Consider the following 27,780-nt stretch of genomic DNA (forward strand, 5'->3'; position numbering starts at 1 on the left):
AATGGAACCTCTTTATACAATTAATGTATACTAATAAAATTTTTTAAAGTGTTCAAAAAAATGAAAATAAAATGAATATTATAAAAAAAGACATAAGTTTATGGCTCTTATTCCCTTCCACTGCCACTTGTTGAGATGTACTGCTCCAGTTTAGGTAGTTGACCTCTGTTCACTTGCCCATCTCAGGTGTACTTTTGCCTTCCTATTAAATCACTCTTTAATGTCTTCTTACTCTGAGTGGTTCTTTTCTCATACCTAGGGCAGTTTACTAGTATTAGACACTGTACCTAAAGACTGAGGAACATATGGAGTATCCCATAGCACAGGTATCATTTTGGGGCTGTGACTCACATTTGCTTAAGGGGTAAACCCTGTTCTTGCCTGGTCTGTTGGCTGGTTGGCTGGAGGACTACCTTCTTATTGCAGGCCTTTCCACTTATTTTTAAAGTACTGTCTCCATCTAAGCCTAGCTTCTCTAGTAACTGAATGCCAATACTTTCCTAGCTTTCTGGAATGATGGTAGATTCCCAACAATTCTCAAGATCTCACATATCATTTTAGCTCCATGTTCAACACTTTGCATGTTTCATCGAGTATGACCCTTTTTCTACCTTGACTTAGGACTGTACAGGATCAGATTCCTTGCATTTGTCTATCTTATTAGTCATCTCCTTCAAGGTCACAATATCAAAGCTAAGGGAATCTATGGGGAAGCTGCATTCCCATACTTCAAAGATTGGAGTCACTGGACATCTGTCTAATATTGTTCACCATCTACCTAAAGGAACTATGGTATTTAAGGGTGCCCAGTTATTTTGAGTCATGCATCCAAGGGTGAACAGAGTTACTATGGGTCACTAAATGCATACTCAAAGATTAATCCAGAGATACAGGAAGATCATATGGCAAGGCCTCTCACAGTCAGCCCAGGTTCAGAGCTATGGCAAGAGGCATACCTCCCAGCCTCTGGTCAATATGGAAGGGGAGAATGCTTACCATGTACCTTGATTCACATGGAGGTAGCTTCCAAGGGAGTACTCTCAAGCCCTCCATAATAAGTTCTGTGCATTCTTTCTCTCACTTCCAAAAATGGAAAACTGGCTTACATACCTTGTGATTCATCCCTGGGTTGTATTCTGCATAACTAGAAGGAATTCAATTCCCAAGTCTTTAAGAAGAAATGTTTTTTTTTTCTGAAACAATGCTTTGTCCCAATATTCTCTGGGAGATGGAAGGTTCTAAGCTATAAATTGATCCCTAGATAAGAACACCATACCACAATTAGACCACTGTGTTGAAGGCTTGGGAAAAGATCAAGTCCCATATGTCCAAGCATTTGTGGCTTATGCTTGAAAACTATAAAACACTACAAAAAGTCCTTGAAGCAAATACACACAAATGGAAAGACATCCCATGTTCATGAACTGGAAGAATTCATATCATTAAAATATTCATATTACGTAAAGCAAACTACAGATTCCATCTCTATGAAAACTCCAATGTATTTTTCACAAAAATAAAAAATTTCTAAAATTTATTAAGGAAACAAAAAAAAACACAAGTATTAAAAGCAATCTTGAGAAAAAAGAACTAATATGGAAGTGTCATAATAATTGATCAAAAATATACTGCAGAGCTATTCTAATCAAGAAAACTTTGTAATGGCATATAAACAGACAAATAGTGAAGACACAAATCCACACAATTTCAGTCCATTTTAAAATAAATTTTTATTATGATATATTTATTATACAGGGGAGGGATTTATAGTGAGAATTTCAATTAGACTTATATTGTACATTATTTACATTGCCCCCATTATCTCTCCCTCTTAACCCCCTCCCCACCCTACTTAAAGCAATTGCAAGAGGTTTCTTTGTTCTATTTCATATAGATATATGAAGTCCATCTGTCATGTACCATCACTTTAATCTCCTTCATTCACCCTCCTCCTCCCACTATTACTCCCACACATACATGCACTGTACCTATTTTACAGGTTTAGTTTTTGTTATTAATGAATTGATGTTCAAAGGGGAGTCTCAATGTATGCTTACTGTGGGTGTACTTAACTTTCTTCCATTTAACCCCTTTCATTATTCTCCCTTATCCCTTAATCTCCCATTCCCCCATTTTCAACAGCTTTCAATACCCATCCTTATATCTTCTACCTTCACATCTTATGTTATGTGATATAACTTATGCTCTATCATTTTCTTTACCTTTATCTCTTTCCCTGAGTTCCATAGAATAGTTCCACTGTCACAAACATGTTCTACATCTGAGTTTAAATATGATCACGCTTGTTCTGTGGACAGGTTTATCTTTAGATCTATCTTCCACATATGGGAGAAAACATGGCTTTTTTGTTTCTTATCCTGACTTCACTTAAAATGATGTCCTCCAATAGCATCCATTTACCTTCAAACCCCATTTCAGTGTTCCTTATGGCTGAGTAATATTCTATTGTGTACATATAATATAATTTCTTGATCCATTCATCAGACCATTTTTGACAAATTTGAGGAAAACACATAATAGCAAAAAGAGTACAACCAGATATCAACATGCAGAAGACTCCTATCTACTACTACCTATACAAAAGTCAACTCAAAATGGATTAAAGATTCATGAGTAAGACCTGAAACTCTAAATATCTAAAAATAAAATATGTGAAAACTCCATGGTATTTGTCTGGGCAATGATTTTTTAATATGACCTCACAAATCTTTGGTAACAAAATCAATGAATGAGAGTACATTAAAATAAAATGCTTCTGAGCAGTCAAGAAAACAATTAGCAGTGTGTCAAGATAAAATGAAGAATGGAAGAAACTATTTGTAAACCATATGTTGATAAAGGGTAAATATTCAGAATACATAAAATATCTCAACAATTAAATAGCAAGAAAACAACCTAATTAAAATATGGATGAACAAATTTAATAGATATTTCTCAAAAGAAGTCATACAAATTGACAACTGATCTATGAGAAAATTATCAATATAACTAAACATCAGAGAATTGTAAATCAAGGGCATAAGAGATTCCACTTTACAATTTATAGAGGGCTATTTTCAAAAAGTCAAATGGTAATGAATGTTATTGAAGAAGTAGAGAAAAAGAAACCCTACATGTTGGTGATGAGAATGTAAGTGAATACAGCCACTATGAAAAATAGTATGGATGTTCCTCCAAAGATTAAAGGTAGAACTACTATATTGTCCAGCAATCCCACTACTGAATCTATATGAACTTAGTATGTCAAAGGGTTAATTTCACTCACATGTTCAATGCACCATTATTCATAATAGCTAAGGAATGGTAACAACCTAAATGCCCTTCAACTGATGGATAAAGAAAATATAGTACATATAGCCAATGGAAAACTATTCAGCTATTAAAAAGAAGGAAATCTTGTCACTTGTGACAGCATAGATGGACACTGAGTGCATTACATTGGATAAAATAAGCCAGGGACACAAAAAATGCCATATAAAAGTAGAGTGTAGTATATCAAGGGCTAAGGTGAGGGGAGCTAGGAGATGTTGATTAAAGTACACAAAACATTAGAAGAAAGAAATTCAACAGAATACAGCATGTTGACTATAGTTCATAAGAATGTACCGTATTCTTGAAAATTTCTTAGAGTAGATTTAAATATTCTTACTACAAAAATAAGTTTGACTAATGATGCACATGTTGAATATTTGGGTTTAGCCATTCCACCTTTTACACATATATTTCAAAACAACATGTTGTACATGTAACTTTAGCTCTACCATAGTCCTAGCATTAGCCCTAACACTAACAGTGAAACAAAAGCTAACCTGTACCCTAACACAATTCCAAACCTAAAAATAACCTTAAACCTAACCCTAATTAAACCATAATAATGGTCGTACTTCTATATCTAGCCATAGCCCACGCCCTAACCCTAACCCTAACCCAAAACCCTAACCTAACATCTGTAAATGTAAACCAAACCTTAACACTAAAAGCAGCCATACCTCTACCCCAAACCTAGTGTAGCTATAGTTGTAGCACTAGCCATAGCCCTCACCCTATCCTTAGTCCAAATCTTAGCCATAGCCCTAGCCCTAACCCTTACCCTAAATCTAGCCCTAGCTCTAGCATTCACCTAAAGCCTAACCCTAGTCTTAGTCCTAACTCTTACCCTAATCCTAACCTAACACTAAACTAGTAACAGAAATATTGAACCCTATGCACACTATGTTTTCCAAAAGATACATCCTATGAAAAATTTTAACTCATAGACACAGTAGGACATCAGCAGTAATAATTAATAACTGATAAAACATAACAATTATAATAATAGGCTACAATAAATTTGACAGCATCACTATTTTTGTACCTTGGGCATTATTAACTAAACTACAGGTTACATGAGCACATACACTGCAACAGTTGATCTGATAAATTATGAGGCTCCTAAGGGAATAATAGATGGTTAAGTGTGTATTGCATGGATATTCTAGACAAAGGGATGATTCATATACAGAGTAGGATAGAGTAGGACAGTGTGAAATTGTGCCACACTTCTCTGAATAGCATAATACTTCAATCTTATGAATTGTAACTTCTGGTATCTTGCATTAATTATCTTTGGAATTTTGACTGACCTCAGGTAACAAAGCCCTCAGAATATGAAACTGTGTACATAGGAGGAATGACTTTATTTCATAGCATCTCTTTCTTCAATTCCCTAACACTTTCCCTCATTCTAATTATTTGCTTGTAGTACTTTCTTCTTTCATTTGCTTTCTGTTAATTGAAAAAAATTAATCAGTGAAGAATCTTCACAAGCTCCCAATAACACAACTACTTACCTAAACTTTAGCTTATGTATTCTGAGTTCTCTCATTTCTCCATCCTATAACACTAATTCTTCCTCTACTATTTTTCTTCCCCACACATGATTTTCTGTGAAGCCATTAATCTGCATCTCTTTTTATAGAAAAACACCTCAAAAGAGTGGTCTATATTCGCTTTCTCCACTCTCTTTCCATTCTCCATTATCTATTCCAATCTCTAACCCTTAACCAAAACTGCCTTTTAAAGATTACTATGACACCAAATTGCAAAGCCAAAATGTGATTCCTCCTTGCAGTGCTTAACATAATTAATCACTGCTTGTCCTTGAAATGTTTTCTTCAGGAGGTTTCTAAAACTTTCCCTTGTTGTTTACTGTAATAACCTTGCTCTTGTTTTGTTTTACTATTTCTTCTTCATCAACTTGATCTGTAAATTTTGGAATGCTCAGTGCTCACACATTGGGTATGTTCTCTTTTCTAATTATATATTCTTAGTTCTCACAGCCAGTCTCATAGCTTTTAATATAATGTAGTCTCAGCCAAGATAATTCTCTTGAACCCTTAACTCATATATCCAATGGACTATTTAATATCTCTACTATTAATATGTAAATATGATCTTTTCTTCTCCTATAAACATGCTCCTTCAATAGTATTTCTAGTATTCTCTATATATGGAGTTGTTCTAGTGACAACTCCATATATAGAGTGTTAAAGACAAACATTTTTATGTCATCAATGCCTCTTCTCTTTCTCTCATTCCCTTACTACCTTATGTCAGAAAGTTTGGTTGGCTCTCTCTTCCAATTATATCTAATCATTTCTAACCAGAGTTTATATAAATATGGTCTTTCTTATGGATTTCTCCTATAGCCAGAATTGCTATAATAAACTTTTTTAAAACTTTCCTTGCTGTACTTCTATCACTGTTTTTGCATTTGCAAAACAGTGATAGAAGTACAAACAGGATACACACGAGTGCAGATAAAAGATAAATTAACTATAATTGACATAAGTAGGAGACCGTCAAGTAGGATGTGGCATTCCAGCTCAAACACTTTTAAAATTGTGACTTTAAACAAATTATTTAATTTCCTCATGCTTCAGTTCCACTAAAAATGTTTGGTATAATAAACGAATTTACTAAATTTGCAGGATATAAAAACATACAAAATGTGTACTGTTTCTAAACATTAACAAGGAACCATCTAAAAAAGAAACTAAGAAGCATTTCCACTTACAATAGCACCATTAATTCTAAAACACATAGGGACGAATTAATCAAAGAGTGAAACATTTGTACACTGAAAATTATAAACATAATTTATAATTAATATTATTGTAAAGAAGACACAAAGAAATGGAACAATATTCCATGTTCATAGATTATAAAAACTCATTGTTACCTCAACAATGAAAATTATAAAACTTTGGAAGGAAATGGAAGAACTCACAAGATAAAAAGACCCCCTGTGTTTATGGATCATTAGAATTAATATTGAGAAAGTGGCTATGCTACCAAAAGCAAACTACAGATTCAAAGAAATCATCATGAAAATTCAAATGTCATTTTTTCACAAGCATGGAAAACTCAATCTTAAAATTCAAGAGACCCTAAAGAGCTAGCCACAGTGATCCTGAGCAAAAAGAGCAAAACTGGAGTTATCACAATATCTGACTTCATACTGTATTATAGGGCCAAAGAAGCAAAAACAGCATGGTTCTGACAAAAAATAGACATATAGGCCAATGGAATAGAATTGAGAATCCAGAAATAACCAACAAAGCAGTGACACTCTTATTTTTGGACAAAGGAGGCAAAACACACATTGGAAAAAAAGACAACCTCTTTAACAAATTGTGCTGGGAAAATTGGATAGCTTCATGTAGAAGACTGGAACTACATACCTATCTCTCACCTTGTACAAACATTAATTGAAAATGAATGAGGGATCTTTTTTTGTGTTGGGAAAATTGGATATCTTCATGTAGAAGACTGGAACTACATACCTATCTCTCACCTTGTACAAACATTAATTGAAAATGAATGAGGGATCTTTTTTTGGTGGTATTAGAGCTTGGATTCAGGATTTTGCTCTTGCTAGGAAGGAACTCTGATATTTCAAACACAACTCCAGGCATTTTTGCTCTGGTTATTTTGGAGATAGGGTCTCACATTTTGTTGAGGCCAGCCTGGACCATAATAGTTCTATGTTTACACTTTCCACATTAGCTGGCATGAAAGATGTGTGTCACTTTACCCAGATTTTTTCCATTATAAAGGGAGTCTCCCAAACTTTTTAGCCTGTGCTTGCCTGGAACCATGATTCTCCTAATCTCAGCATCCTATTTATCTAGGATCACAGGTTTGAGCCATCGGCACTCAGTTGAATAAGAGATCTTAATGTAAATCCCAAAACTTTAAAACTACCATGCGAAAACACTTGAAGATACAGGCATAGACAACAACTTTTGAATAGGACTCCATTTGCTCAGAAAATAAGAGGAAGAATTGACAAATTGGACTGAATCAAATTGAAAAGCTTCTGCACATTAAAGGAAATCATACCAGAATGAAGAGACAATCTGCCCAAGGAGAGGAAACCTTTGTCAGCTATTCATTAGACAAGAGATTAATATCAAGTATATATAAAGAACTCCAAAAATTAGACACCAAAAGAACAAATAATCCAATTACTACATAGACGAATGAATTAAACATTTCTCAAAAGAAGAATAAATGGTATTAAATGCATGAAGAACTGCTGTACATCCTTAGCCATAAAGAAAAAACAAATCAACAGAACATTAAGATTCCATTTCACCCCTGTCAAATGACTATAATCAAGAGAAAAAAGAACAAATTTTGTCATGTAAAAAGTAATCCTTAAACAAGGCTGGTGGGAATGTAAATTAGTCCAGCCATTAAAGAAATCAATATGGAGGTTTCTTAAGAAACTAAAAATAGAACTACCATTTGACTCTGCTATACCACTTTTGGATGTATGTCCATAGAAATATGAGTCAGCAAACACCCGTATTTACAGCAGCACTATCCACAATAGTCAAGTTACAGAATCAGTTTAGGTGTCCATCAAATAAAGAATTGATAAAGAAAATGTGCTAGATATACACAATGAAGTATTACTCAGACATGTGGAAGAATGAGGCGGGAAAATATTGCTTGTTTTCTTCATGTGCAGAATCTACACAGGAAAAAATAAAGAATATATGAGGGTAAGTAGTGACTGGGGGTGGAATCAGCAAGAGCAGGAGGGAAAAAGGAGAGGGTGTTTGGTGGTGATTAAGATTAAAATACTTTATACGCATATATGAAAATAGAATAATGAAACCTGTTAGAATTGATTTTAATAGATGGAAGAAGGGTAAGACAAAGCAAAAGATGGGGTGAATTCAGTCAAAGTACATTAGCTATATGTATTGAAATATCAAATGAAACCCCTTTGTTAATATATGCTAATAAAAAGAAATACGAGAATTCATATTGTTACAATGACCTCCAGAAATGTCTATTTTGTCTAATATAATTTGTCACAGAAATAGCAAAGATTTACAAAATTTCCATTGAACCACATGAAATGTCAAAAACTCAAATCAATCCTGAGAACAGAGATGAAGCATCAATCACACTAATTGATCTTAAAATCAGAGCCATAGTAATCAAAACAACATTGTGACTGCATAAAAAACAGACACATGGATCAATTTACTAGAATACAGAGCCAAGAAATAATTCCATGTATTTACAGTCAACTGGACATAGAAAATGATGCCAAGAACACAAAATTTGAAAGGAACAGTTTCTTCTACAAATCTTGTTGGGATAACTGGAATTACACACAGAGAAAAATAAAATTAGACTAATATCACTGCATATACAGAAACCAATACAAAACACATTAAAGGCTAAATAAAATATGAAAATACAGGAAGAAAACATGAGAGGAAATCTTCTTGACATAGATAATGATGGTGATTTTTGGATATGACCCCCAAAACTACAAGTAACAAATAAAACAGAAGATCAGAATATAAAGCAGTGGAGGCTGCCAAAGGCATCTGAGTAAGAACTGGCAATCTCTCTCTATAGACACATCGCACTTCCACACACCACACTGCCAGCACAAAATCTGAAGATATCAGGTAAGAGAAAACACTGCCTGCTTTTAGTATATAAAATGAAAAACCTTATTAAAGAAGGCAGGAAGGAAAGACTATCATTTTACTATAGTAGCAATGGTTACTCTCAAAAAGACAAGAGATAAAAAGCATTGTTGAGGATATAGAGAAAAGGAATCCTTATACACTGTTGAGGGCAATATAAATTATTTTAGCTAAAGAGAAACTGTATGTAGGGTCATCAAAAAATTAAACTTTGAATTATGTCATGATCTAACAATTCCACTTCTAGGTATATACTCAAGAAATGAATTCTGTGAGCTAAAGTGGTATCTGCACTTCTATACCTGTTGCAGCACTACTCACAATAGCCAAGCTATGGAATCAACCTAAGTGCCCATCAACAGATAATGAAGAAAATGCAGTATATATACACAATGAAATACATTTTTGCCCTAAAAATAGGAAATCCTGTCATTTGCAACAACATAAATAAGCCCAGAGGACACTATAATGAGTAAAGTAAGCCACACACAAAAAGATATGTACGTTGGTCAATCTTACTTATATGTGGAGTCTAAAATGTCCAACTCATACAAGTGTAGAGTAGAATGAATAGAGCAGGTTTATGGTTTGAGGAGGGGGTATGGCAAGATATGGTCAAAGGATATAAAATTTCAAATAGATAAAAAGAATAGGTAGTGTATTTCTATTTATACAACATAGTGACTGTAGTCGATAATATATTTTATATTTGGAAATTGTTGAGACTAGATTAAAATGTTTCTACCCCCAAAATGGCATGTGAGGTAACACATACGTGGCTTAGCTTTATTTAACAATTCCAAAATGTATACTCATACCAAGAATCACAGTGCACACTATACATATACACATATACAATTATTGTTTATTAATTACATTGATTAATTAAATGCTTTTAAGTAAAATAAGGAAAATAATATAACCTACCTTATAGTGTCATTTTAAGATTAAGCAATTTAATACATAAACTAGTTAAAAGAGCACCTAACACATGTTATATATCTGGTAGATATTATTATAATAATTTGAGAAATAAAATGTCTGCAAATTTTCAAAAAATAAATGATGTACAGGGATAATTTCACTTCTGCAATAAGAATCTTTCAAAATGTAAAATGAAAGTTTAGCAGATTCATGTAATGTTTCAACTATATTATTTATAATTAGTGAGAATTTTGCTGAAGGATATATTTATTTATTTATGTGATCTATAAAATGTTTCCTGTAACATTAAATTATACATATTATTATGTACAATATGCTTTAAAAAAGAAGCTATTTTAACCAATTTATTCAGTTCACTGAATAATTATACTTTTGCTTCTTTTTCCCTAATGAGAATTACATGCAATTCATGTTAATGCATGGGATTTATGTATGACACCTTATATTTTCTCTTATGGTAATTTTATTTGTGTTTGGGAACAGTGTAGCATTGTTATAATAGAAAACAATTGTTACTACATCATTTTAGTACTTATATGAAGACCAGTTTGAATGAAAATATGTTTGTCACATCATCTTGCTGCGTTCCTCCTTGTTATTCCTTATTATCTATAATAATTTTCAATCTGTTTAACTTTCTGATTAATCTATTTTGTATCCCAAGACTCAAGTGAATGTAATCTCCTTCAGACCAATATATGGAATCTTCTGTTCTTCATTTTAAGCTAAGCACCAATAATAATGCCCAGAACATAAAGAAAGCCAATAATTATCTGGTGAAAAATTATGTGATTGGAAACATGAATACATACAGCAACTAATAATTCTGAAATTCAGAGGAAGCAGGAGGAATGTTTTAGGACCCTGGCAACAATGAACTCAATGCAACTCACAAAATGCAGTGGGCCCAGTGATTCTAATATTAATATAAAGTCAGCACTGTTTCATTTTCCTGGGATATGGGGCTCAACCAAATTCATGATCCATCTGGAGCATGTGTCATGAATCATGGAAATATTTGTCAGTGTGGTATCTGTCTTTTCCAAAAGGCTCAACTATTTTCAAAATTTTCTGAAACTTTGCATTTATGTCCTGGTCAGAATTATTTCCATAAAATAGCAAACCATAGGAACATATCGATTCTTAAAATTAACATTTTACAATATCTTATAATTACCACTATTATTCTTAAAGTATATTTATTTTTTGAAAGTTATTGATAAGTATGTATTTTTAAGTTTTGTTCTGTTTGAAACAAGTCTTCTAATTTAACTCTTTTACTGATGGTGACTGCTGTAGTTTGAATCTAGAATACCTCCCAAAGATCTATGTGCTAAAGGTTTGGTCCCAAGCTTGGCACCATTGGAAGCGAGGGGAAACTTTAAAAGGTTGGATCCAATGGGAGGTCTTCAGGTCATTAAGGGGTGAAACCTCAAAGGGGATTGTGGAACCCTCTTTGTCTGTTTCACTTTCTGGACATGAGGTGAGTAGTTTTGCTCTGTCATGACTCCCTGCCATGATGTGCTACCTCATTGCAGGCCCAAAGCAATGGAGTTAATTGATTATGGGCTGGAATTTCTCAAACCGTGAGTAGAAAGACTCCTGTTCTTTTTATAAGTTGATTATCTCAAGCATTTGTTAAGTGATGGAAAGCTGACTTACAAAGTTACCTTTAACTCATGCAAATACACATATACAATGAAAATCAATGGTAACAAAAAAAGTTTGTTTGAGGATGAGCTTGTGGTACAATTAAACTTAGACAGTTGTTATTTGAGATTTAGTATATTATAGAAAAACACAAGGAAAAATATCTGGGTATTAAAGTATGAACAACAACAAAAGGACAAAAAAATATATGTTCTAGAATATATTAAAGAAGTTATTCAAAAGAGTGGGTTTTGAGAAAGAAGTGATATTAGCTAAGGACCTTTTTGAAAGAAATATTTAGCTATATCTACAAGGAGCCTATCTTATAGTATACATTAGAAGAATTATACTAATTTTAAGTATGATTAGTATTTTCTTAAATACTGACCCACTTATCTCTGCCATAAAATTATTTTTACTTTTACCATTATCAAAATTTTAATGAGGTAAAAAATATAATGTGCATTTGGTTTTACAAAGAGGGTTAGAAAAATAAGAAACAAAGTGTGAACCCATATACATTAATTTACAAAGGCACTTAATCAACTGAATTTGTCAAGAGATAACAAGTATATATTTTCCTTGTTCAAATTTTAATGAATATATTCTATTCCCATTTGCTATTATATATAAATAATGAATATTTCTAGTAGTAAGTATAAAATATGATATTCAAATATCTACAATCTAAGAATATTAGATATCTCATTATATATCAGTTACTTATTAATGATTAAAATGCCATAAATTTACATACATGTGTTCTCACTTTCATAATTCACTGGAGAACTGAAAAACTAATTCTGTTAAATCAACTTGATAACCAACAAAATTTCATCTTTGTTAATGTCATTAAAGACAACAGCACAGCAGACTGAAAAGAAAGAAACATATGGTAAAATAATTTTTGTTTAATTTATAATAGAATACAACAAATATAAAATTGACTTTTTATTCTTCTGTTAAAATAAATGCATTTTGAGTGAATAAATTCAGAACAATCCCCTTCAGACATGAATGGACCTAAATTTTAGGGAATATTAGAAAATACAAAGTAAGATTTAAGTCAATAAGGGGTGCCAAGTACTATAAAGCATAAGTATTGTACTAACAAAAAGTCATAGAGATGATTCAATTTTGTGATTTTTCCACTGTTTCTGATAAGATGGATGCGAAAATGGAGAATACTGAAAGAGAAGAAGGAAAATATAAGTACAAATGATTAGAATGTATAAAGTCACTAAAGAATAGAAATCCAGCACTATGCAGTTACCTGCCAAATTCAATATCAACTTGATGATATATCAATATTTACTAATACATGAGAGTCAGTGACTTTTTTCATAAAATATTTGATTTCAAATATATGTGGCTCTTAAGGCACTTTGCCAATTCCTCAAAATATTGATTATAAACCTATTGTATGATTCAGCAATTCAACTCAGGGAATTAAAACATATTTGCAGGGAAAATTATAGATGAATTTTAATAGTGGCATTAATCATTATAACCCAAAGTTGAAATGATACACATCATTCAATGGATCGATTAACATAGAAAATGTGACATTCCCACACAGTGAAACATTATTCTGCAATAAAACTGGAATGAAATGCTCACGCATACTACCACATACAGCAGCCATGAAAACATCTGAGTTAAAAAAGTCGTTGAAAAATCACAGTTTCTGAAACTCATGCAAAATGTCCAAAACAGATAAATATTTAGAGAATGAAAGAGAAATAACTTCTGAGGTCTGGAGGAATGTGGAAATTGGGAATAACTGCTAATGAGAATAGTTTCTTTTGGGTTGGGCATAACATGTTCTATAATTAGAGTATGGAAATTATTGAACAAATCTTTAAAATATACTGAAAGCTTCTGAACTGAATGCTCTCAGAGGGTGAACCTGTGCCAGTAATTTGTTAATAAAAAATGAACAACAGCTTAGTACTGAAAAATGCTATTCACAATACAGAGATGTGTAAGGACATTTTCCAAGTTATAGTGTATATTTATTGAGCTGAAAAAGATGTTATAAAGTGATTTAAACCCATTCAGAAACATGAGCACATCCTAGAAGTGTGTAAATTCTGAATAATCAATCTGAATCACAGTAAGAAGGCATACTTTCATAGCCCTATGGGAACTTTGCTATTCTCTGCAAGTTCTTATTACTTAGAGTATTCTCAGTATCATTGGGAGTCCACAAAATATTCTGCAAGAATGAAATCACAACAAAGTATACATAAAATTCCAGACAGTGACAAGTTACCATCTGTTGCTTTCAGCGATAGCATGCAAAAAAACCAGGGATATGTATATGTTCTGTTGCAATATTCCAATGCTTGACAATTTCACAGTAGTTTAGATTGTCTCTGTGACTATGCCCTAAGTGAATTACATAATTTCTCCCACTGTTAGTTCCCACATACTTTAGTGAATCTTCTCACGTGTTAGATTTTTAAAAACTCTATGTAATTAACACATACATGAATTCATTCTCCAGTTCATTCAATTAAAAGTTCTGTTGAAAAATTGTGGGGGCTTTAGAGTTAATTCAATTTTCATAAAGGACTGAATCATCCAGATGATGGGTAGCAATTGCCCAATTTGTAAGTCACAGAGTCTCTATGCGAGTCTCTTATACTATAGGTTAATGCTTAAGACATAAATCTCGTGATGTCACTTCTCTGCTCCAAACCCTCCAAAGGCTTCCCAGCAGTCTAAGAATGAAATCCAAACTCTTATCATGGAGTATAAGGTGTAATAACATAAGACCATGGGTATTTTGCCTTTTATAATTTTATGCCATCCTTCCAATACCTATATAAGCTCCAGAATACTATCCTTACTTATTTTGCTAGTGCATATAATCTCAACCATATTATAATGTTTTAACTGTCTATAGGGGTGACTCATTAAAATCATTTAAGATGGTGATAGTATTTATCACCATCTGAAACTGACACTTATCTGTTCATTCAACTATGTGGACTACCTCCCACACCACAACAAACTACCTAAAATTAGGTATTTTGTCTATTTTCACTGCAGGATCTCTAACACTTAGAACACTCCTAGGATATCACTGGTTCAGAAAAATGTGGTGGATGAATGAATAAATACAATTACTCTACAAATTCCCCAAATAACATACAAAGTAGAAATATATGAAGAATTCTGAAGACAAACTAAATACTATATATGGTTATTCATCTGAGAAGATAAATGCAAGAAAACTTCATTCTTACAAGGACTCAAAAATTTTGAACTTGTATATTTTATGAACAACCGTTTAATGACCTGAATCTGAACTCTGAAATGTGAACCAAAATTACTCAGTATCTACAGAATTACAAGTTATTTGGTTGTGCACAAGAAATCCTCTCCAGGATACAACACATATAAGTCACAAAGCAATTCTTAACACATTTAAGAAAACTGATATCGTACCAAGTAATTTTTGTGACCACAATGGAATAAAATTAGTAATAAGTAGCAAAAGGAAAACTGTAAACTGACAAACATGTGGAATTTGAACAATATGCTCTTAAATATCAAATGTGTCATAGAAAAAAATAAAAGGAAAATTATACACTAGAGATAAAAATGAAAATGTAACATACTACAACTTACAGGATGTACAGAAGCAGTGCTCAAATGAAATTTATAGCTTCAAGTGCCTAAACTAAAAAAAAAAATGGAAGACTTCAAATCAAGATACTAATTTTATACCTTGAAGAACCGGGAGAAAAACAAAATGAACCCAAAGTTAGCAGAAGGAAGAAAATAATAAAGATTTGAGAGATAAAATAAGGAATAGAGAAAACAATAAAATTGACAAAAGCAAAACTTGTTCCTTTGAAAAGATCAAGATGGGAAATGCATACTTAGACTGACAAAAGAAAAAAAATGAAAATAACTAAAGTCAGAAAGGACAATGGGGACATTACTATCAATGTTAAAGAAATAAAATGGATTCTAAAATAACACCTATGAACAATTGTACACCAAAATAGTAGCTAACCTGAGTGAAATGGACTAATTCCAAGAAAAACAAATTATATAAATGGATTTAAGAAGAAATACATAATTTCAAAATGCATTAAAAGGAGAGGTTGAAAAATTAATCAAAAACTTCCCAACAAAGAAACCTATAGATCCAGATGGCTTTACTAATGAAAATTCTGCTATATAATTAAGTTATAATTAACAACAATCCTTCGCAAAATCTTCCAACAAATAGAAGCAGGGAGGACACTTCCTAACTCTTTCTGTATAAACATAACCCTGATACCAAAGCCAGATAATACTACAAGAGAAAAGAAAATTATAGTAAAAATATCTATATGAATATAGACACAGAAATTCTCAAGAACATATTATCAAATGTCATCCAACAATATATTAAAAGAATTATATATTATGAACAAGTGGGATTGATTCCAGAATGAGGTTAGTTCACCATAAGAAAATGAATTCATATGAATAGAACAACAATAACAAAAGCCCCACACCTGATATCTCAATTGATGCAGAAGAAATATTTGAGAAAATACAACAGGATTTCATGATAAAATGATTCAGAAACTAAGAAGAGAAGGGAACTTCTTCATCATAGCAGATGGCATCATATTAGTTCTCTAGGACTACTGTAACAAAGTACTACAAAATGAATGGCCTAAACAACAGAAACTTTTACACAGTTCTGAAGGCCAGAAATCCAACATCAAGGTCTTGGCAAATGTTGATTCCTTTCTGGGTCTATTAGGAAGAATCTGTTCCAGGTCCTTCCCATAGCATTTGTTGGTATATATGCATGTGTGCCTGTGTGCATGCATGTGTGCCTGTGTGCATGCATGTTTGTGAGAGTGAATGCATATAAATTAGTGGTGTATAAGTGATTAAAAGAAATAAGTGAATGCATAGTGTATTTTAGATAGTGATAAGTACTATGAAGAAAAGTAGAGGAAGATAAGGAGGATAAGGAATGTTTACAAGGTTTATTTTTTAATTGGGTGGATAAAGTATCTCTGATAAGATAACATTTGATAAGAGAAATGAATGCACTGATTATCCATCCATGTAAGTATCTGAAGAAAATGAATTCCAGATGAAAATAAATGTAAATAAAAATGTGTTAAGGAAGAAAACTGTTAGGCATATTTGACTAACAGCAAGAAGGCTGTTTTATCTCTAATGCAATGAGAATGGGAGCAGTGATAGGAAATAAGAACAGATAGGAGAGTAGAGGCTACATACCATGAATTACCACTGTAAAGATTTGGGATTTTGCTTTGAATATGAGGGAAAGTCATTTACAAGTTGAAAAAAATATGTGCTATGGGCTGTTGTATGGTTTAGAAGTATGACTATCCCAGTTTTATGAATTAAGAATAAAAGAAAAAGCAGTTAGGTGGCTATCACACACTTTCTATGGTGTCAATGATGTAGTAGGTGAGAAATGAACAGAATGCAGATACAGTTTGTAAATATAGGCTGTCAGGTTCATTACTAGCTTCTTGTGGGGTGAATGATGTAGCAAAGTCAAGAGTGGCACCAGTATTTTTTATCTAAACACCTGCAGTTGGCATTTTCACAGATAGAGTACCACCAAACTGAACTCTGAAATTTCCAATAGCTTCTTGTCTTATCAACTACACCACTTGCTTTATAAAATTAAAGCCTAGATGCTGATAACTTCATTCCAGATGCTGAACATTGAGTCATCACTCCCCAACTATGAATTCCAGACCAGATCTCTCAGGTTTGGATGCCATTTTGACACTAGAGACAATCTTGGGTTAATTATAATTTCATTATATTCATAAAAACACATCCACTCTTGCCCTGAAGTTCTGAATATATCCAAATAATGGAAGAAAAGGGTGCTACCTCTCTCTTCTTCTCCCTCAGAAGCTCTGATGACAGCACCTACACAACAGAAGTGAGACCTTACTAAAAGCCCAAACCACCAGTCTGCTCCTGGAGAAGGTGCCTTTAGAGCATGAGAGCTCCTTCTCCATTCATTGGCAATTAAATAAAATGTCCAGCCTTCTCCCAGAACTGGTTGTTTATTTGTGAACGATACTGAGTAAGGAAATCAGCTACAATTTTGCCAATAAGAGGAGGCTCAGAGAAGGAATTGAGTTTTGGGTCTTGATACGTTATGTTTGAGATATCAATTAGACATCTAGGTAGAGATGTACAGTTGGCACTTGTGTATGAAGGTCTGGAATTAGGAAATAAGTTGGTTGAGAAAAATACATTATAGAGACATAAGATTGTAGATGCCATTTTGAACATGGGATTGATGAAATCACCTACTTTTTTTAAATTTTATCATTTTTGCAAATACTCACATGTGTATACATTGTTTGGGTCACTTCTCCCCTCCAACTGCTTCTGGCCAGAACCCTCTTGTTCTCTGATTCTGTTGAAGATAAAACATAATAGATAATAAGAAAGAATAGTGTTTTTGCTAGTTTGAGATAAAGATAGCTATACCAAGACATACCTAGAGTTGTTTCCATGCACATATGTATTACAACCCGCATTGATTCATCTCTACCAGATCTCTTCACTGCTTCTCAGTCCCCTTCTCGCAGTAGCCTTTGCCAGTTTAAGATTACTATATTCACTCCGCTACAGTATGCACATCAATCACATTCAAGTTTTACGTTTCCCTCCCTTTTCTTATTCCTCTTGTGCATGTTCTCCCCTTAGTGTGTGACCCATGTTCAATAATATTACTGCATTTGTTTTAGTTCTATGATCAGCAGATGAGGGAGAACATGCAATTTTTGGCTTTCTAAGCCTGGCTAACTTCCCTTAAGATGATGTTCTCCTGTTCCATCCATTTATTTGCAAATGACAAAATTTCATTCTTCTTTGTGGCTGAATAAAATTCCATCATGTGTTTTTAATGGTTTTGATACCACTGTAAATACAATTGCTTAAGTATTTTCAAGTGGAATATTGTTAGTATATGAAGATACGCAGATTTTTTTATATTAATCTTTGTTGTCGTTTAGATCCAAAAATGTCCCCCAAAGACTCGAGTTTTGAAGGCCTAGTCCCCAATACACCAATATTCAGAGGTGGGGCTTTGGGGGAGAAAAAAAATTAAAAATAAAAAAAATAAATAAAATTCCATCATGTATAATATCACACTTTCTTATTCCATTTGTTGGTAGTGGGGCATCATGGCTGTTAGCATAGCTTGGCTATTGTGAATAGTGCTGCAATAAACATGGGTGTGCAGGTGCTTTTGTAATAGCTAGAGTCACATTCCTTTGGGTATATCCCTAGTAGTGGTATTGCTGGATCATATGGCAAATTTATGTTCAGTTTTTAAGAAGCCTCTTTATTGTTTGCCAAAGTGGTTATACTAGCTTACATTCCCACCAACAGTATATGAGGGTTCTTTTTTTCCCAGCATCCTCTCCAACATTTGTTGTTGATGGTGTTCTTGGTGATAGCTATTCTAATAGGAGTGAGGTGGAATCTTAGTGTGGTTTTGATCAGCCTTTCTATACACATCAGCAAACAAATTGGGAAAAAAATATAGGAAAACAATTCCATTTATAAAAGCCTCAAACAAATCAAATACCTAGGAATAAACTTAGAAAAGGATGTAAATGACCTCTATAAGTAGAACTACAAACCACTGAAGAAAGAGATAGAGGAAGACTATAGAAGGTGGAAAAATATACCATGCTCATGGACTGGCAGAATCAACATAGTAAAAATGGCTATATTACCACAGCAATCTACATACTCCATGCAATTCCCATCAAAATCCTGATGACATTCATCATAGAGATTGAAAAATCTATCCTAAAGTTCATTTGGAAACACAATAGACTGCAAATAGCCAAGGCAATATTGAGCAAAAGGAACAATGTTAGAGGTATCACAATACCCAACTTCAAACTATACTACAGAGTCATAGCAATAAAAACGGCATGGTACTGGCACAAAAACAGATATGAAGACCAGTGGAAAAGAACAGAGGATCCAGATATAAATCCACACAGTTGCACGTACCTTATTTTTGAGAAAAGTGCCAAAAACATACAATGGAGAAAAGATAGCCTCTTTAACAACTGTTGCTGGGAAAAGTGATTATCTGCCTGCAGAAAACTGAAACTAGCTCCATGCCTATCATGCTGTGCTAGTATCAACTCAAAGTGGATGAAGGACCTTAATATCAGACCTGAAACCTTGTAGTTAGGACAGGAAAGAGCAGGGAATACTCTGGAAGCAGTAAGTATAGGCAAGACTTCCTCAGGAGAAGGCAAGGGGCCCAGCAACTGAGAGAAAGGATGGACAAATGGGACTACATGAAATTAAAAAGCTTCTGCACAACTGTAGAAATGGTGTTTAAATTAACGAGACCATCCACAGAATAGGAGAATATATTTGCTTGCTATATATCAGACAAAGGACTGATAAACAGATTATACAGGGAGCTCAAAAAACTGAACTCCCCCAAAATCAGTGAACCAAAATCAGTGGGCAATTGAACTAAACAGAGCTTTTTCAGAGGAAGAAATGTAAACGGCCAAAAAACACATGTATAAATGCTTACCATTCCTGGCCATAAAGGAAATGCAAATCACCTAGTATTAATTGTATCTAGAGGACAATATAAGTTCAAGGACTGCCTTAACCTTTTCATTATTCAGAGATCAAGAAGAGGCCTCAGCATGAGCAGAGGAATATAAGCAACAATGTCCATTGTGGTAAGAGATAAGTAAGAGATGATCACATGCTGAAAGCTAAAAGCATTTCAACACAGAAGTGGGAAAATTGCATGGAAATATCAATTCAGATTTAGAGGTCAATTCTCTCAGTTAATCCAAATTTACCTTACTGATAAGCTGCACTAATTTCATTGATGGCTCCAAAGCTATCATATAATAAACTACTTCTATGATGTGTTAAGCATAAAGGTATATTATTCCTGCCAAAAATGAGACTGAATGCAAATGGGATCATCTGAATAAGAAGGATTCATCTTTATAGTTATGATGCAGCTTTTCCCATTGATGTCCCCTACCCCAAAATTATTGGGCTGACCTGCCAGGTTCATGGTGAATTATTAACCAGAACAATGAAGTGTAGCCTCACATGCCAGCCAAATACTTTTGTTTTGCTTGGTGAACATCATTAGTTTCAATAATAATAACATTTAATACTTCTTTAGCATGTATATGCCCACTTAAACCCTCAAATACCTACCTGTAGGGTTATTACTATTAGATTCAAACTGGAAATTGAATATCAGAAATTATTTCAGGATTGGGGGTGGGAGGATAAAGGGGAACGATGGAGGGGTGAATTCAACTATGATATATTGTAAGAACCTTTGTAAATGTCACAATGTACGCCCAGTAAAACAATAATATAATATAAAAATAAATTTCATGTTTGAATCAATCCAGTCTTTTATGACAACATAAAAAGAAAATATATTACTATTAAACCTAACACTACCAACTCATTTTTAGAGATTAAGCAATGTAAATAAAATGGAACTCAAAATGGTTAGCTCACATATTTGGAACATACAGGAAGAGCCATGACACCACATAACTGCCTCCAAAGCCCACATCCTTTCCACTATTCTGTTTGGTCTCCTGTATGAACTACATGAATCCAGAAACTTCACTTCTCTGACCATCTCCTTCCACATTCACCATAAACTTTTATTCTTATCCTCAAGGTTCCTAAGACAGAATGTAACATGCTACTAAAAGCCAGGCATTTAAGTTAAATTAAATTTTGAAATACATCAGGTACAATTCTCATACCTAAATCTCTATAAAAATTCTCCAAGGAAAATCTGGCTTGCTAATTGATTATTTGCCTTCCTATACATGAATACATTATTGCTATTTAATATATCAATTTAGTCCAGAAAAAATTTGATTAATTTTGTAGTCATAATTAATTTTGACTTTTATTTCTTATAGCATTCTTTTTAAGTTTTTTCTTTATTTATTCATATGTGCAATATGTGCATACATTTCTCCCCCTACTCCCCCACTCGCTTCTTCTCCCCCCACCTCCCCTCGTTTCCAGGCAGAACCTGTTCTGCCCTCTTCTCCAATTTTGTTGAAGAGAAGACATAAGCAATAATAAGAAAGGCATAGTGGTTTTGCTAGTTTGAGATAAAGATAGCTATACAGAGAGATACCTAGCATTGCTTCCATGCACAAGTGTATTACAACCCGAACTGATTCATATCTCCCAGACCTCTTCACTACTTCCCGGACACCCTTCCTATTGACCCTGAAAAATAATTCTGGCATTTAAAACAAGAATTATGTTTTCACTTTATTATCTTAAATTTTTTTTGAAAATATTGATTTATAGTTAGGGCATGTAAAACTATGTTTGTTTTTCAGACTCTTTTTGTCTTTTTTTCTCTTTTCCTCCCTTCCTTCCTTCTTTTTCCCTCCTTCCTGCCTTCCTTCTTTCCTCTTCCTCCTCCATCTTCTTTTCTTCTCCTTCTCTTTCTCCTTCTCCTTCTCCTTCTTCTTCTTCTTCTTCTTCCTCCTCCTCTCCTTCTTCTTCTTCTCTCTTCCTCTACCTCTCCCTCTCCTTCTCCCTCTCCTGTCTCCTCCCTGCTAGGGTACCTCATGCTGCTCACTAAGCAAGCACTCTCCCACTTGAGCCCCATCCCAGGCCTTTATGCTTTTATTATTTTTCAAATATGGTCTTACATTTTTCCCCTGGGCAGGCTTGGACATGTTATCACCCTACCTGTACCTTCTGTGTAACTAGAATGACAGGTGCACAACACCATACACAGCTTTTTATTGGTTGCATTGTAGTCTCTCTTACTTTTAGCTCTGACTGGCCCGGAATGGAGATCCTCTTGATCGTCACCTCCTGAGTAGCTGAAGGTATGCATACTCTGTTTGTTTTTCTCTTTTTAAAAAATTTCTATTGACTGCTTTTTTCCCACCATTGTTCTATAGGAAACAATGTACTCAAAGGAGCTGCCTGATAAGTCTAATCCACTCAAGTCTCATTACCTACTAACAGAATATTAGCGATAACATTTAATTGTTCTTAATAACTTAATAGCTTTAAACATCAGAAGAATAACTGAGAATAACTGAGAACTCAGTTGAATAACTGAGAGGTTAACTAAGTATCAAAAGAACAATAAGGAAACATTTAAAAATTACATGAATTAATTTTAGGAAATAATCAACCACAAATGACTATTATTGAAGGCAATTTATTACTAATAAATCTGCCATATATTAATTGCCTACCAACATACTGTTATTTAATACTAAAAATAACCACCAGGTAAATACTATCTTCTAATTACAAATGAAGAAACTGAGGCCAAGAAAATTTATTGTTTCCCAACAGTACACAGCAAAATAAAAAAAAGTGGTACATTATTCTCACTGCTTTCATGACTAATAAAATAACACATTCTGTTTTTTAAATATTTTTGTCAGCATATGATAGTTATACAGGGGGGTTCATTGTGACGTTTCCATATATACATATATTGTAGACTGGTTTGCTTAATATCCTCCATTACTCTCCCTCTTCCACCATTCCCCTTCTTTTTTCTTATTTATTTTTTAAACTAGAATATAATAGTTGTATAAGGGATATATTTTGTATTTACATATGTGCTTCAATATATCAATCCATCCATTGTTCTCCTTCATCTCTCTTCCCCTTTCTTGGAAAAATTCAAGAGGTTTCGTCCTTCTGTTTTCATAAGTGAATACAAAATACATCTACCATATCAGCCCCCCTTCACCCTTTCCTTTTGCCTTTCCCCCTCCCACTGGGATCCACCCTCAAACAGAACTTGTTTTGCCTTTCTGTCCCTCATTTGTTTGACATGTATGGCATGTTCCCTCTTTTTTGGAATGTATTAACATACAGAGTATTTAATTTTGAGACAAATATGATAGAGTGTAACAAACATAAACACTATGTACTCTGGACCACTTGCAAGGCACAAATGCATTCTTCTTTAAGACTTGGAATATTTGATTGACACATGAAGTAAAACAAAGTTTTCTCAATGACACACTTATAAAAAGAAAGAAATTCAGAAAATAAAATTAAGAGGTTGACAAATGCAATGCCCTTTTCTTAATACCCCCAACCTGATTATAGGGCTTTATAGAATGCACTCTAAAAGGTTGCCTTGCACATGGGTTCAGTAATATGAATGAACTGAACTGAACTTGGCATTGATAATAGCTCATTAAAGAACCAGCATACTTGTTTGAAATAGATTCTGTCAGAAGTAAATCAAATGAACAAAATAAAATAATAGAATTGTATAGTCTATAAAACAAGATTTGGACTTAGTTAGTGGTCTTTTTTCAATGGTGAGATAGCCAGGAAGAGGAAAATCAAGCACAAACAGGGGTTATCACTAGTACAGAAATCAAACTCTATTTTTCAGAGATAGCTAGGAAAGTATAAGTGATTATGTAGAGACATTCTGATGTGGGAAAGAAAATTGACAGTCATTTCAAAATGACTCAATTCATGTTAGAAGGAGTCAAGGACTTCATTTGCTGCAAAAGGAAGAGCAGATTAGGTCTAACTATTCCCTGTGCTTCTGTTTCCTCATGCATAATGTGCAGTGGAGTAACCTTCCCATGCCTCACTCTTAGGATTTTTAATGAGGCTCAAAAAGCATACTGCCTGAAGACATATTTTTAACAGGTTAATTTATATTCCACATGAGGCTAATTAACTGCCTATTCTTTAGAAATAGCAATGGAAATACAGAATTTCCCAAAGGACAATTCACCATTCAACAATTGTAGATTCCTAATTCAAGGAAAAACAAGTATCAGTAAACTTGGGTCTGTTTGGTGTGTTGAATATATGAGCTTGGGCTGGGCATGGTGACTTACACTTGTGATCCCAGGCACTTGGGAGGCAGAGATAGTGGTTTGAGGCAGCCTGACCATAAAGTCAGGACACTCTATCTCAAAAAACAAACTGAATTTGGTGGTATATGTATGTAATCATGGCAATGCAGGAGGCAAACATCAGGGGATCATGGTCCAAGTCCAGCCTTTGGCAAAAAGCACAAGGCCCTACCTGAAAAATATCTTGAAAGCAAAAAGGACTGGAGGTGTGGATTAAGTGGTTTAGTACTTGCCTAGTAACTTCAAGGCTCTGAGTTCAAACCCCAGTACTACTCTCCTCCCAAAAAAATAAAAGGAAAGAAAAGAATATATGCTATAAAACCTGCTAGGTTTCTTCATCAGTCCATAACTAGGGCTTTTGTGAAAGAAAGGAGACTTAATAAGAGGCCTGTGGCTTGAATTTGCTGAGAAAATGTCTTTTTTTCCAGTGGGGCTGATTGATACTAATAGGGTGAGATGTATGCACCCTGCAATAGCAGATAGGGTGGACAGCGTGAAGTTATTGTCCTTCACTTACCCAGAACTTTTCTGAGCTCTACCGGCATGGGGTTTGTCAAACAAGAAGAAAGTCTGGTAGGTTAGAGCTACAAATAAAATAACCACTATCTATTTTTGGATTAATTTGTGTTTGAGGAAACACTGATTTCTCTTCCATTTTTTTGCAAATAACTAGCTTCACCCTGCCAAAGATGAAACCTGTGCTTAAGTAGTGTAAGGAAACCAAAAGGAAATAGGTGTTTTTGTGCACCATTTCAATGTCTTGAGAAATGAAGGAGTAGTCTAATATGAAACTATTTTGGAGAAAGCAATCATAGGATAAAATAGGTTCCAAGGACTATTTTTACTGTCTTCAAGATGTTTTTGCCAAAAGATACTGAAGATTCTTACAGATTAACTGTAAAAGTGACAGACAACTGTGGAAATCTAGTACATTAGTCAATTTCCTAAACTTTCCAAGAGCTAATGTTAGATACATCTCAGCATTTATGAGAGTATAATCTTTCAATCTCTGGATTTTTGTATTTGTATTAATCTTTTCTATTGTCAATTTATTGAGAGAAAGGGTTATACTGACTAAGAACTTGATGAGTCAAATGAAATTGATAGATGATGCTATTGTATTGAGCAGGACTACAGGGAAATCAGAATGTAGTGCCTAGAGTGGATCACTTCATGACAAAAGTAAGCAGGGGTGAAATGGGTCCATATGAGAGGATCCTAAATGGTAAAACAGGAAAAAGAGAAATCATTGATGCAGCAGTACATAGTCCTTACTTTGTTCTAAGTATTAAATATGTGCTTAAAATACAACAGTAAACAGGTTAGACTTAATTCCTACTCTTATAAAACATTCAACATAGAGAATGAGACAGGTGTTAAAGGATCTCCTCTAACAATGACTATTATGAAAAATCCTAAGAAGAAATCATTTGGGCTCTATGAATTTTAAGGAGAATAAGCCTCATTGTATCTGAAGAGTAAGTGAATTCCTCACATTTTTTTCTGCCCCAAATTCATAGATTTGAGGAGTTTTATTTTTTAAACATTTTTATTAGTGTATTATAGTTGTACAGGGAGGTTAATTTTGACATTTCCATAGGAGATTAAGGTCATGTAACAGAGATAAGTAGAAGAACATACCCACAGATATTCACAAATCTTAAGAATATGGAGTGAAAAATGCATGAGAGAGTTATAAGGGAAACTTCAAAAGAATACAACTGACAAGCAGCTTGTTGGATATAGAAGACAATGAGACATGTAAAAACTGTTTCATTGCTATTATTTACTACACCAAGAGCCAATGTTTCAGTTAACAATGTAGCCTCTATAGTCAAAATGCTAGCTGTCGGATCTGGGGCAAATTACTATAGTTCTTCATGTATCAACTTTTTTATAAAATGGGGGCATAGTAGTGTGTGCTTTCTAGGTTATTCTGAACATTATATAGGCTGCTATGTAAAAAGCACTAAGAACAGTGCCTGTAGCATTCAAAGTCCTGAGTAAATGTCAGCTGATATTATTTTTATTGCAATGTTGAAAGCCAAGAATTTTATTAAGATTAAGTTAGTAATTACATTACCACAGCTTTACAAATTTATTCATAACTAATGCTCTTGCCATCGCTTACAGGCAAAATGAATGTGCTCCATGCTACAAGAGATCCTGATGCAGCATAGTTCAAAGAAACTCTGGTTGAGGGAAGATTCATTTTTGCAGGCCAAAGTACTGTGGACCAAAGGCTAGGAAAACGAGTGGGAATATAAATCAAAGGAAAAGGCTACATCATTGTTTAGAGGAAATGGATTCCTACTTGGCAATTCAACTATCTAGGGACAATTTGTAGGAAATAGGCTTATGTTTGCTGCTGTTACTAGAAGGTTTCAGCACTATGAGATCTATTTATTCATCAATTGACTTTTCTTTGCAGATTATTCTCCAACTAATACTACTCACTCAAAAAGTGAGTGTTACCTACCCATGATAAATAAGGAAGCCCTTTTTATTCTAGGACAAGTAAGAAAAACAGAGACTCCCGCATCCTGAGTTTTTTCCTGTGATCAGAAATCTGGAGCATAAAAAAATGACAGGCTTATTCTGTCTTTATTTATTCATTCTAGTTCATTTTTAAACTATTTCATGTTAAAAGTAAAATTATTAAATGTTAATATCATGATTGTTGTGTTTTATTCTATCACATAAACCATTCTGTAACCACCATCACAAATGGATTTACAGTCTCATCTGTTATAATTATTTAGATCAATTAATATTTCAACATGTTGATATCCACATATTTGCTAAAAACCTCACCAAACTGCTTTCCTCTGGCATATTTAAAATTTGGAATTCAGATTTTTATTCCAATACAAGCTACTTATTAAGTAATAGCTGAATCAGCAACATTGTATTCCTGTCACTCCTACTAGCCAGATCTTATCTTAAGAGAAATTTAAATTTACCTCTGCATATTAGATAAAATTTCTGGCACATAATAGGCACTCAATAAATGTACATAGAAATGAGCAAATCATTGATCATGGTTTCAGTAGTTTACCAAAGAATAATGAAAATTATTTCTATTTATTTCAGTTGATAAATTCATCCTAAGTATTAGTTTTCAGTCAGTACAATTTAGTGTACCTAATATTGAAAGCACAGAGGACACACAATTTTTAGGAACACAGTTTACAAATATGCAAAAACTAGCATGAGATATT

This window comes from Castor canadensis, chromosome X (assembly GCF_047511655.1).
Source record: "Castor canadensis chromosome X, mCasCan1.hap1v2, whole genome shotgun sequence".
In the NCBI taxonomy this organism is placed as follows: Eukaryota; Metazoa; Chordata; class Mammalia; order Rodentia; family Castoridae; genus Castor; species Castor canadensis.